Source organism: Procambarus clarkii, chromosome 87, assembly GCF_040958095.1.
Source record: "Procambarus clarkii isolate CNS0578487 chromosome 87, FALCON_Pclarkii_2.0, whole genome shotgun sequence".
Taxonomy (NCBI): Eukaryota; Metazoa; Arthropoda; class Malacostraca; order Decapoda; family Cambaridae; genus Procambarus; species Procambarus clarkii.
In genome coordinates this window covers 9,993,579-10,006,760 of record NC_091236.1, presented here as the reverse complement: position 1 = coordinate 10,006,760, position 13,182 = coordinate 9,993,579, and the positions used below count along the sequence as shown (strand labels likewise).

The 13,182-nt window shown below is 33.9% G+C and overlaps 1 long non-coding RNA gene across 1 annotated transcript; it reads right to left on the bottom strand.

Moving 5' to 3' along the window:
• Positions 1-10,642: 10,642 nt before the first annotated feature.
• On the bottom strand, positions 10,643-12,953 carry LOC123746935 (uncharacterized). Its single transcript, XR_011225656.1, has 3 exons — positions 12,892-12,953; positions 12,500-12,604; positions 10,643-10,851 (listed from the first exon to the last, which is right to left on the bottom strand). It is a non-coding gene; the product is annotated as an uncharacterized lncRNA (long non-coding RNA).
• Positions 12,954-13,182: the final 229 nt, after the last annotated feature.

The window sequence follows — 13,182 nt, the reverse complement described above, 5'->3', positions numbered from 1 at the left end:
CGAAATGTACGAAAGATTGAGAAAATTCGTGTTAGAATTATTAATCTTACTTTTTCGGTCATATTTAATAATATATATATATATATATATATATATATATATATATATATATATATATATATATATATATATATATATATATATATATATATATATATAATATATATATAATATATTATATTATTATAAATGTTGTTTGTTCCAATTATCCCCCTTCCACTGTGTTTCCTTGTCGTGGTGAGAGGGCTCACGTACACCTCTCCGAGACCGGTGAGGGTTGCCCCTGCACCTTTCCCTGTCCCTCTTTGTGAGTTGTACGTGTGAAAGAACACCAAACGTAGGAGTCTTGTGAGCCAACAGACCACCTGCTGGAGGGGTCGTCAGTGAGTGGCTGCCATAAGTGAATGGCTGGGTATCCAGGTTGGGCCGAAAGGGAGAATGAGGTGTTTGCACAAGTGTAGGAGAATGGATGAAGCAGTAGGACTCTCTCCTGTTTAAAAAAGGGGGGAGCACCGCTGGGGACGACGTACCCCTTCCTGCAGTGGCCCGCGCTCGGCCTCCCTGGCTGCCCTGGTAGGTGGTATCCCTTGGTTGCAGGCCCCAGACCTTTTAAAATACATGATATATGGATACTGACACGACTTCTCTTACCCAGGCTTATGGGATGGGCGACGAGGCACCCGAGTCAGAGTGTGATGGAAGACCGGGCTCTGTAGCCTCTACTACATTGGGCCCAGACCGGACTAATCCCCCCACCCCCACTCCCCTCCCTCCTTCGTGGCAGGGTCGAGTCCCAAGCCCCCAGTGGTGACCACCTCTTCCCCTGGCACGGCTCATTGTGACTACTGCACCTTTTAACCTGTCTCTCAGGGGGTTCTCAACGCTGTCCCCACCACGGCCGCACTCGCACGATCCCTTTTCATAGTAATACGTACAATGCTTTGTTTGGTCCTGCTTCGTGGGGTAAATACTTTGATTTCCACTGTCTGGAATCTACTCCTGAGGATTTCTCCATAAACACGTTGATTCGGCAGATGGCTCTGTTACTTTTAACCCCACCCGTCTTGGTACATGTGTCATCACTGCTCGTTCTCAGGATGGAGCTACCTGCTTAGCCACATTGTCCTGCATTGGGGAGACCCCTGTTTGGGTCTTCAAAAATGCTTGGTTAAATGCCAGTGTTGGCACTGTTCTCCTCCCACACCATGTTGCAATTGGTGTTAGGGACCTAAAAGACTGCCATGAGGATATTAAAGATATCCTCGAACCCCAAGGCCATTCTGTCCTGCAGGTGGACACGTTCACCTGACCCGCTGGTGGTCGTCGTAGTCAGGCCCTTTGAGTTGTGAAAATCACCTTTGATAGTAGGACCCTTCCGCCCTGTATAATTGTTGCTTGTGCCAAATGCTCCGTTTAGGAGTACATTTTCCCTCGTAGACTTTGCAATAAGTGCTGGAAGTTTGGGCATGGTGTCCTCAAATGCACAAGTACTGTGTATGTATGCCTCATGTGTGGGGACGATGATGACCCTAAGACCGAGTGCACTTGTCCCTCAGGCTCGCTGCCTCAATTGCGGTGAGGCCCACTCTACGTTCTCCTGCTCATGTATACACAACAAAGTTGAGGAAGCCATCCTCAACTTGAAACAATGTGATTGTCTGTCTTTTCCTGAAGCGAGACGCCAAGTTCGCCGTCTCACCCCTTTCGCTGGCGTATCGTATGGTCGCGTGTTGAGTTGTACCTCTCCTCGTCCTTCCCACGTTACTCAGTCTCACAACTGTTTCCAGGTCTTAGAGGCGGACACGCCCACCAACACCTTCCCTGTTCGTTTACGTTTTGTCCCGTTGGGGGCCCCCCTCCTGGTTGTCCATCTGTAGTTTTTCTCATTCGTACCCAGTCTGCAATGTCTCCTGTGTCTTTTTTCCGTTCTTTGCCTAATCCTTCTCCCCCCTCCCCCTCCAGTCTCGTGGGCCTCCACGCCGCCTGTCTGACCAGGATGGTGTCCATGATCCTCGCAGCAATCTTCATGTTGTTCACTCCTCCTCATCTTGTCCTGTTGAGACAATTGAGTCTGTGGCCCAGTACTTTGTTGGTGGAACACCTGTCTCTCTGAGTCAGAAATGTAAGCCTGGTTCTTCTCCCTGGTCCGGGAGCCGGTCGGCCGAGTGGACAGCACGCTGGACTTGTGATCCTGTGGTCCCGGGTTCGATGCCGGGCGCTGACGAGAAACAATGGGCAGTTTCTTTCACCCTATGCCCCTGTTACCTAGCAGTAAAATAGGTACCTGGGTGTTAGTCAGCTGTCACGGGCTGCTTCCTTGGGGTGGAGGCGTGGTCAAGGACCGGGCCGCGGGGACACTAAAGTCCCGAAATCTTCTCGAGATAACCTCAAGATATAACCTCCCCGGTGGGTAGGAAGGCATCACTTTGTTCGTGGCTCCCTACCTAAGACCCTCTGGCTTTGTCCCCTCGTATTTGGGTGGTCGGGGCCCCCGGTCCCAGGTATGGATGTTTCTTTAGGCCCTGATTCCCTCTCGGTTGCTGGCCTTGCTGAGGTGCGCTCCCCAGTTTCAACCCCCCCCCCTTCTCCTGCTGTCCTTGACTGCACCTCTCTGTTGTCTCCTGCTCCTCCGGACCGTACCCGTCTGTCTTTGGTCTGTCTTCCTGCTCCTTTCACTCCGTCGTTACTCAGTTTACCCATGCCCCATAAGCCTGACTTCGCTGACCCTGATCCTGAGGTTATTTCATATGCTGTGTTCTTTTTGACGTATGTTTCTTCATTGTTCTCTGTTGGTGGCGTTTGCAATTTTGCCCATGTCTAATTTTCCATGTAATATTTGTGGATTTTATGGGAACTTGCATGAATTCCAAGTTCTGAATACACAGATGTCACCACTTTGTGTATATCTCCAGGAGCCAATGCTTGGTGCTCGTTCTGGTGAGTTTTGTGGTTATTGCTTTCTCCCCCAAGATTTTGATGTGGCTCATAACTGTACTGCTGTGTTGATTTGTACTGATATTCCCTTCATCTGCCTAGTTTTTCAATTGCCTCTCCAATGCTCTGTTGCCCGTGTGTTTGTGAGTAAATGGTATATGGTTTGTTCCATGTATGTTCCCCCAAATGTCCCACTTTCTGTTGGTGATGTTATGCACCTAGTGGACTCCTTGCTGGAGCGTGTGCTCCTGTTGGGTGATTTCAAGTGTTAACATGCCGTCTGGGATGGTGATGTGAGAAACACCCGAGGGTGCCTTCTCGAATTGTTTGTCCTCTGTGTCTCTTCTGAAGTCTGGTGAAGCGACTCATGTGGACTGTGGCACTCGCACGCTTTCGTGTGTTGATGTTTGTCTGTGCTCGTCGTGTGTTTGGTTAGATTTCACACGGTGGGTTGTTGATTACGTCCATAAAAGTGACCATTTTGGCATTCTTGTGTTGTTGTTCTCTTTTCACCCTCGCCTCTCCTTCCCTAGGTGGGAGTTTGGCAAAGGTGAGTGGAACGTATTCACCCTCTGTGCTATTCTGACTGACCTGTCGTTTGTACGTTTTCCTGGCGCCCTCCTCGTTTGTCATGACAGCATCTTGAATGATGGCGTGCGCTGTATTCCTCGCTGTAGGTCCCGGGGCATGCGGAAGTGTGTTCCCTGGTGGAATGTGGACTGTGCTGGAGCTATCCGGTTTAAGCGTGCAGCCTGGAAGAAACACTGACGGCGACAGACGGCTGATTGTGCTATTTTGTTTGTGAAAGGAAGTGCAGTAGCCCGTAGGACCATGTGTAGAGCTAAGTGAGAGAGTTGGAAATGTTACATTTGCACCATTACGTGCGATACTGCTGTAGCACAGATTTTGGAGAAGATGTACAAGATTGGTGGTAAGTTCGTTCGAGATATGTCGGCGGTTCTTCACCTTTGTGGTACTCTTGCGGCGGAGTGAGTGGAGGTCGCGAGCGAACTGGGTTCCGACTTTTGTTCAATTACCTCTGTTTGTTATGTACCTCAATCGTTCCTTTGTTTGTAAGGGTGTTATTGAATCTCATCCATTAGATTTCTGCAATAATCTCTGCCTTCCCTATAGCGATCCCCCTCTCTCTGTCTGAAGTTCAGTGTGGGGTTGTACGGCAATGGGCTCGGTGACATTAATTGAGATGGGAAACCATGTACCTCGTTGCACTTGTCGGTAATTACTGCGTGTGTATAAGCAGGTATGGAAATCATCGTCAGTCCCTGAGGAGTGGGTTGATGGCATTGTAGTTCCTATTCGGAAAGTGGGGTGTGTGTGGACATCCCGTAAGGAGTTGCGCTCTATTGCCGTCACGTGTTGTTTGTGGAAAGTGTTTGAAGGTATGCTAAATGTTCGTGTGATAAGGTTCTTGGAACACCATCACCACCTGTCTCGTCCTCAATGTGTTTGTTGGAAATGCCGCAGGACAAGTGATGTCTTTGTGAACTTATAGGTGTATATTCGTAGTGGTTTTGCTGCGAAGACCTCGGTTGTTGGTGGGCTTTTTGATAAGGATAAGGCTTATGACACAAGCTTGAGATACGAAATTGTGATAGCAAGTTTGTTATTTTTGCGTTTGTTGTAATGTCCGTTTGTTCGTGAAGCGTTGTTACTTTCGAGTGAGAGTTGGTACCACTGTGGGTGTTTTGATGAATACGAAGGTGTTCCCCAAGGTAGTGTTGTGAGCAGTACTATTTTCGTGGTTGCCCTCAATGGTGTTTTTTGTCTCCCTTGCTTCTGGCATGTTGTCGGCTCTTTATGTTTACGATGTTAGTGTTTGCTGTGGAGGTGACGACTCGCCTGTCGTTGCACTGCGGCTTGAAGTTGCGATTGATACCGTGTTGTCTTTGGGGATCAATCATGGCTTCAAGTTCAGTGTAAGTAAGATTTGTGCTATGACTTATTCGAAAGCATGTTTTCGTTGGTTGTGTACATGGAATCTGTGAAGGTTGTGGGGGGTGATATCTGTGAAGTGTGAGTTGAATGGTGTAAGGTCATTAGCGTAGTTAGGTTTTAGTGGCATACATGTTGGGGATCGGATAGGTGCACGCTGGTGTATTTGCACTACTGTTTAAAGAGGGACAAAGTTTATTATGGTTGGCCTGCAGAGATGTGTGCTTTTGTTACCATTTTGAATGTTTGCACGATAGTGGGTTGCGGGTGAAGTGTGGTGCGTTGTGTTCCACTGTTAAGAAGGCCGTGTGAGCGTACAAGCAGAGATTATTTTTCGAGAATGGGCATGATTGCTACTGTTTGATGTGTCATAGCATTTTGAGATGTGGGTTTGTTGTGTTTTGAGAATAATTTTTTGTTGATATTAGCAATGTTTGACGTCATATTGTTGTGTCTTTGTGTGGGAAGGGTGACCCTGGAAGCAAAGTGTATAGGTCTGTGACCGATATCACAAGTTAGAAGGTTGTCAAGGTTGTGAAATTTGTTTTCTTCATGCATGTGTGTCAGTGGCAAGATGGAAAGAGAGTGAGGAGATGGTGTAGGGGACTATGTTGTTCTTGAGGTCATTTATGTATGGGGTATCATCTTGTCAATGCTCGTAGTCATTGTGGATGAATAATTTGTGTTGTGGTATATGTTGAATAGAAATGTTGGTAGAGTGTGTGTTTAAATGATTGTGGCGGTAAGGAAGGTATGTTCAGTTTGAATAAGCAATCCCTTTAACATAGAAGGTCATATGTAGCTCTATATAGAAAATATATATATATAGAGTATAATACTGTATATATATAATATAAGAATCTAGATATAGAATTGTTATATTCAATATGTATGAAATATACATATATAGAATATTATATATATTTAGAATAAGGAAAAAATATATATACACAGAATAAATCGACATATATATATATAGAATAATATAATAATGTATATAGGTATATAGAATATTATAATCTATATATATAGAAGAATATATATATAATATTCTATATATCGATATATATATAGAAGAATATATATATAATATTGTATATATCGATATATATATAGAAGAATATATATATAATATTCTATATATAGAAGAATATATATATAATATTCTATATATAGAAGAATATATATATAATATTCTATATATCGATATATATATAGAAGAATATATATATAATATTGTATATATCGATATATATATAGAAGAATATATATATATAATATTCTATATATAGAAGAATATATATATAATATTGTATATATCGATATATATATAGAAGAATATATATATATAATATTGTATATATCGATATATATATAGAAGAATATATATATATAATATTGTATATATCGATATATATATAGAAGAATATATATATATAATATTGTATATATCGATATATATATAGAAGAATATATATAGAAGAATATATATATATAATATTGTATATATCGATATATATATAGAAGAATATATATATATAATATTGTATATATAGAAGAATATATATATAATATTCTATATATAGAAGAATATATATATAATATTCTATATATAGAATATCATTATATATGATAATCTATATATATATTATTCTATATATATATAATATTCTATATATAGAAGAATATATATATAATATTCTATATATAGAATATCATTATATATGATATTCTATATATATATTATTCTATATATATATAATATTCTATTTATATATAAAATATTATATATATATTCTTCTATATATATATCGATATATACAATATTATATATATATATCAATATATACAATATTATATATATATATTATTCTATATATATATCGATATATACAATATTAATTGTATATATCGATATATATATAGAAGAATATATATATATAATATTGTATATATTGATATATATATATAATATTGTATATATCGATATATATATATAGAAGAATATATATATAATATTTTATATATAAATAGAATATTATATATATATAGAATAATATATATATAGAATATCATATATAATGATATTCTATATATAGAATATTATATATATATTCTTCTATATATAGAATATTATATATATATTCTTCTATATATAGAATATTATATATATATTCTTCTATATATATATCGATATTCTAGATATATAAAATATCGATATATATATAGAAGAATATATATATAATATTCTATATATAGAAGAATATATATATAGAATATCATATATAATGATATTCTATATATAGAATATTATATATATATTCTTCTATATATAGAATATTATATATATCTTCTATATATAGAATATTATATATATATATATTCTTCTATATATAGAATATTATATATATATTCTTCTATATATAGAATATTATATATATATTCTTCTATATATATATCGATATTCTAGATATATAGAATATCGATATATATATAGAAGAATATATATATAATATTCTATATATAGAAGAATATATATATAGAATATCATATATAATGATATTCTATATATAGAATATTATATATATATTCTTCTATATATAGAATATTATATATATCTTCTATATATAGAATATTATATATATATATATTCTTCTATATATAGAATATTATATATATATTCTTCTATATATAGAATATTATATATATATTCTTCTATATATAGAATATTATATATATATTCTTCTATATATATATCGATATTCTAGATATATAGAATATCGATATATATATAGAAGAATATATATATAATATTCTATATATAGAAGAATATATATATAATATTCTATATATAGAAGAATATATATATTTCTTATATATATAGAATATTCTATATATAGAAGAATATATATATTTCTTATATATATAGAATATTATATATATATTCTTCTATATATAGAAGAATATATATATAATATTCTATATATAGAGGAATATATATATAATATTCTATATATAGAAGAATATATATATAATATTCTATATATAGAATATCATTATATATGATATTCTATATATATATTCTTCTATATATAGAATATTATATATATATTCTTCTATATATATATCGATATTCTATATATCTAGAATATCGATATATATATAGAAGAATATATATATAATATTCTATATATAGAAGAATATATATATAATATTCTATATATAGAAGAATATATATATAATATTCTATATATAGAAGAATATATATATAATATTCTATATATAGAAGAATATATATATAATATTCTATATATAGAAGAATATATATATAATATTCTATATATAGAAGAATATATATATAATATTCTATATATAGAAGAATATATATATAATATTCTATATATAGAAGAATATATATATAATATTCTATATATAGAAGAATATATATATAATATTCTATATATAGAAGAATATATATATAATATTCTATATATAGAAGAATATATATATAATATTCTATATATAGAAGAATATATATATAATATTCTATATATAGAAGAATATATATATAATATTCTATATATAGAAGAATATATATATAATATTCTATATATAGAAGAATATATATATAATATTCTATATATAGAAGAATATATATATAATATTCTATATATAGAAGAATATATATATAATATTCTATATATAGAAGAATATATATATAATAATGTATATATCGATATATATAATATTGTATATATCTATATATATATATTCTATATATATATAATATCATAGATTATTATATATATAAATATTGTATATATATAGAATATTCTATATATAGAAGAATATTCTATATATAGAAGAATATATATATAATATTCTATATATAGAAGAATATATATATAATAATCTATATATAGAAGAATATATATATAATATTCTATATATAGAAGAATATATATATAATAATGTATATATCGATATATATAATATTGTATATATCTATATATATATATTCTATATATATATAATATCATAGATTATTATATATATAAATATTGTATATATATAGAATATTCTTTATATATCATCATATATATATAAATAGAAAGAATATTGTTTGTATATATATTATACTAATTAATATATATTATACCTATTAGTATAATATATATATAGAAAGAATATTCTGTATATATATTATTCTATATAGATTATATATATAGTATTCTATAGACAATATTATTATTGTATATATATAATATTCTATATAGTATACTACATAATATACTATTATATATATAAATGATACTATATACAATATTATACATATAATGTATCTGTGTATATATATAATAATCTATTATACATATAATGTATCATAATATTGTATATATAGAATCATGTGTATATATATAATAGTTTATTATATAGTCTATTATTAAATATACATATATAATACTATATCTAGAATATTCTTTCTATATAATACTATATATAGACGTTATTTATTATTATAGATTATTATAGTATATATATATTAAAGAATATTCTCTATATTATGGTATAATAATCTATATAAGATATTATATATATACATCTCGATATATAGAATAATCTATTATATATCATATATACAATCTAGATAGTATATTCATCCATATACTATTACATATTCTTATATATGGATTAAGCTATATATGGAATTATTGATATAAAATAGTATTATAACCTGTATATGTAATTCTATATATATTGCTATATATGCATTAATATATATAGATTATTATAATATGCTATATTCTTATTCTACAGCCTTAATATTATATATAGGAATATAATGTTTTAGTCTGCATATCTGGAATATATGTATTTGATGGATATCCCATATCTAGTAGACAATACGGAAATCATCAGATTAATATATCTAGATAATATAAATAAAGTATGGGCACAATACTTGTTTTTGTACAACATTCCATATAAGAATATATATCAACTAGCCGGCATGTAGAATATCTAAACTACCTACATATATGTAAGGGTTTTAAAGTATTCCTCAAATAGTGTTTTGGCATACATACGACTCTGTATATGAAATGTTATGACTGAATGTGTTCAATATACCTGAAGTAATTTTACGCTAACCTATATACATGACGTACACCTGTCAATGCTGCACCAGACATTTGCCTTGTATATTATACTACACGTACTGCAATTCACGTTACGTAATCAACAACAGTCTAGCCTGGCTTGCTTCTAAGGTTCATAGATATGAAGCACCTGAGGCGGTGATGGCAAATACGAGACAGTTCGGCCTTATATCGACTCGACATGTAATGGCGGTCACGACTGTCCAGCATCCAATTCTACACAAGCTATGGTAAATGATGTAAACAGATTTACCTCAACATCTACAATACTTATTTCCTAACTATTTTCATGGTTTGACAACGTTTTATTACCTGTAAGGTCAAAGTATTTCAAATTTACGTTACGTAGTCGCTGTCAAACTGCCGTTTGGTACCACAAATAACATGTACTAAAGGTATGTACACATTACGTTTTGAAATCAACCTAACTAATGCGTGTTTCCAACGAAGGAGTCACCTACGCTCACATTAAAAGAGTTTGAGTGGAACTACTAATGATCTGTATACTAGTACAGTTCATGCAACATTGACAGGAGATTTAGTACGTGTGCAGGTATCAATCATTAGTCGTACGTTTGGGTCATAACATTTTATTCTATTACTTTTTATTTACCATCTTACATTTCTTTTCCTACTCATTTAATACTGTTGATAGCCTAAAGCTAGATTTGGCCGGTACAGTTCATGCAGCACGACACCGTCCAAGCTATGCACCAGATTTCTTGCTTCCTCCGGCTACTTCGTCATTCCTGCAGTATTATATCAACCTTCATGATCTGCTCGCCCCGCTCATTCCTCCTGTACCCTTTGGAACAAAGAAAGGCAATTAATACATCAATAATGTGACACTATTATTCATAATCAGTTACATGTGATTTATTTAATGTATAGAGAACTACTTTCAATACTGAGTGTAGGAACATTGTTTCCAGCTAAAATGATGTTTCAATCAACTTTCATTCATAGTTTCAGCGTTAAATAGTTACGCTCACTAACTAAAAATATTAAGGAAATTTTTTTCTCCACACAATTACCACAATTTCCTTTTCACATTCAATACGATCCTATAATATCTATACCTCAATTTCAACGTATATTTCAAATTAACTATCCAAATATACGTTATCTATTCATTATTCTAAATATTGTCCCCATATTGATTATTTCAAAGCTCAACACAAATACAAGCAATGGAGGATACGTAAACTTTACTCTAAACATGTATCCACCTCCACGTGATATGCTGATATCGTGACATTGTACAATGATTGGGGTGGGGAATTTTATCATTTTTGTTTATTCTTGTTAACAAGACATTTCAACCTCCAAATATAAATGCCACCTCGACCAGTTCTCAACACTGCCATTTAACTACGATCCCTCTACTAGTCGCCAACCTAACGTTATTCAACCCTATTTACAAACCCATGGTTCCCACACCTTTATTTACTACAATAAAATTTAAAATGAACACTACACTACCCTGCCATTACGAGTGTCTCATTCTGTACTACATCATACCTTAAGGTATCGCTAAACAGGTCGTCAAGCCTTATTCGATAAATGCAATCACCCAAATCTTAGCTGTACCCTTTCATGTTCGGCACCCCGGAGTAGGAGAATTAAGCTTCTGTACAACCATGACTAAAACACGACACTAACAGTTTTCCTCAAAGTTTTTAACAAACTTAACTGGGGTAAATTTCATTTGACTTGCTGCCTCAGATGTGCCGCATAAGTGAACGTGGCTACAGCAAATGTTTAAAACCACTAACGTATCCCTTATTTGTAATCAGTACAAGGGTAATCTTGTTTACACAATTTCCTATGGTACTTGCCGTCACCCCCAATACATTCAATGTACATATTTTCGACCTAAAATGCCCCTTTGACCCTTCAATACAACACTACCTACACTTATCCCTACTTGCAACTATCCCAAATAAGTCATGCTAGGTGTCTTACTATATAAAAGTAGCCAAGATTTTTTTAAACATTAAATACTAGCATATTCCTAACATGTTTAACGTTAAGTACGCCATCTATTCAGAGTACTAAAACTGTACGTTTTAACTATTCTTTCCAACCTTAACACTACCCTTTCGTATCCACAATAGTGGCTATGAACAACTATAACTCAAATACCCTATATAGTTTTAGCGACCGTACACTTACGTATAATTTACCCCCACCCCCTGCTAATTTTTTAACTATACCAAACTTGTATATAAATGTATCACTAACATCTGCCTTTCAAACTGCCAAACACATCAACTCCTGCTTGGCCTCCACTTACGCCTCTAAATTATCGTAAAGGCAATTTACCACTGTACTTTGCCCCTCTGGGGCCACTTAACCACAATACTCCTCTCCTCAAGAGCTAACACTTCTCGTCCCACTATTCAGACACTACCTACTACACGTCCACCCACAAAGTGCACACTTTGGCTTACCTTAACACGGCTACCTCGCCAATAACTTAACACCAATATCAACAGTCCACTTCGGTGGCCATTTTGCAACGGCCAAAGCCGTTACGGTCACCACAACGCCTTCACCTGCAAATAAAACAAACCATTATCAATAAATTTATACACAAAACTACATAGGGGGAGGGATCACTAACATTGTGCATCAGAACAAGATTTCTTGTATATAGAAATATACAAAAACTATTGTCCATGTAGCACGGGCTCATTCTAGCCCGTAACAAAGTAGTCACGTTTTGACGGTGTATAAGTTAATTGGGTTTACGTATGGGTCTGTAGGCCCCAGCGACCCACAAACAGTCTCGACAATAATTGGGTTCAAGCATCAGGGTACAGGACCACTACTACCACCACACCTACACAACCGTCACCCGTGACTACTGCGGGGAAAATAACGTCCCGTCGCTCCCGTTCACACACCTCGACTCATCAGCCAATCACGTTTCCTGCCTGACTTGACGTCATTTTTCAAACTAGCGGTTTATCACTTCTAATTGGTCGGCTCCGCCTGATTCCATAGCCTAGTGATAACAAACAATTATTTCTTTCAACTTCACATTGTACTCTCAAAAGTTTACCCACCTTATCTGTATATATACACACACAGTTTACTTTAGTCGTGAACTATGTTCAAGACTAACATTATT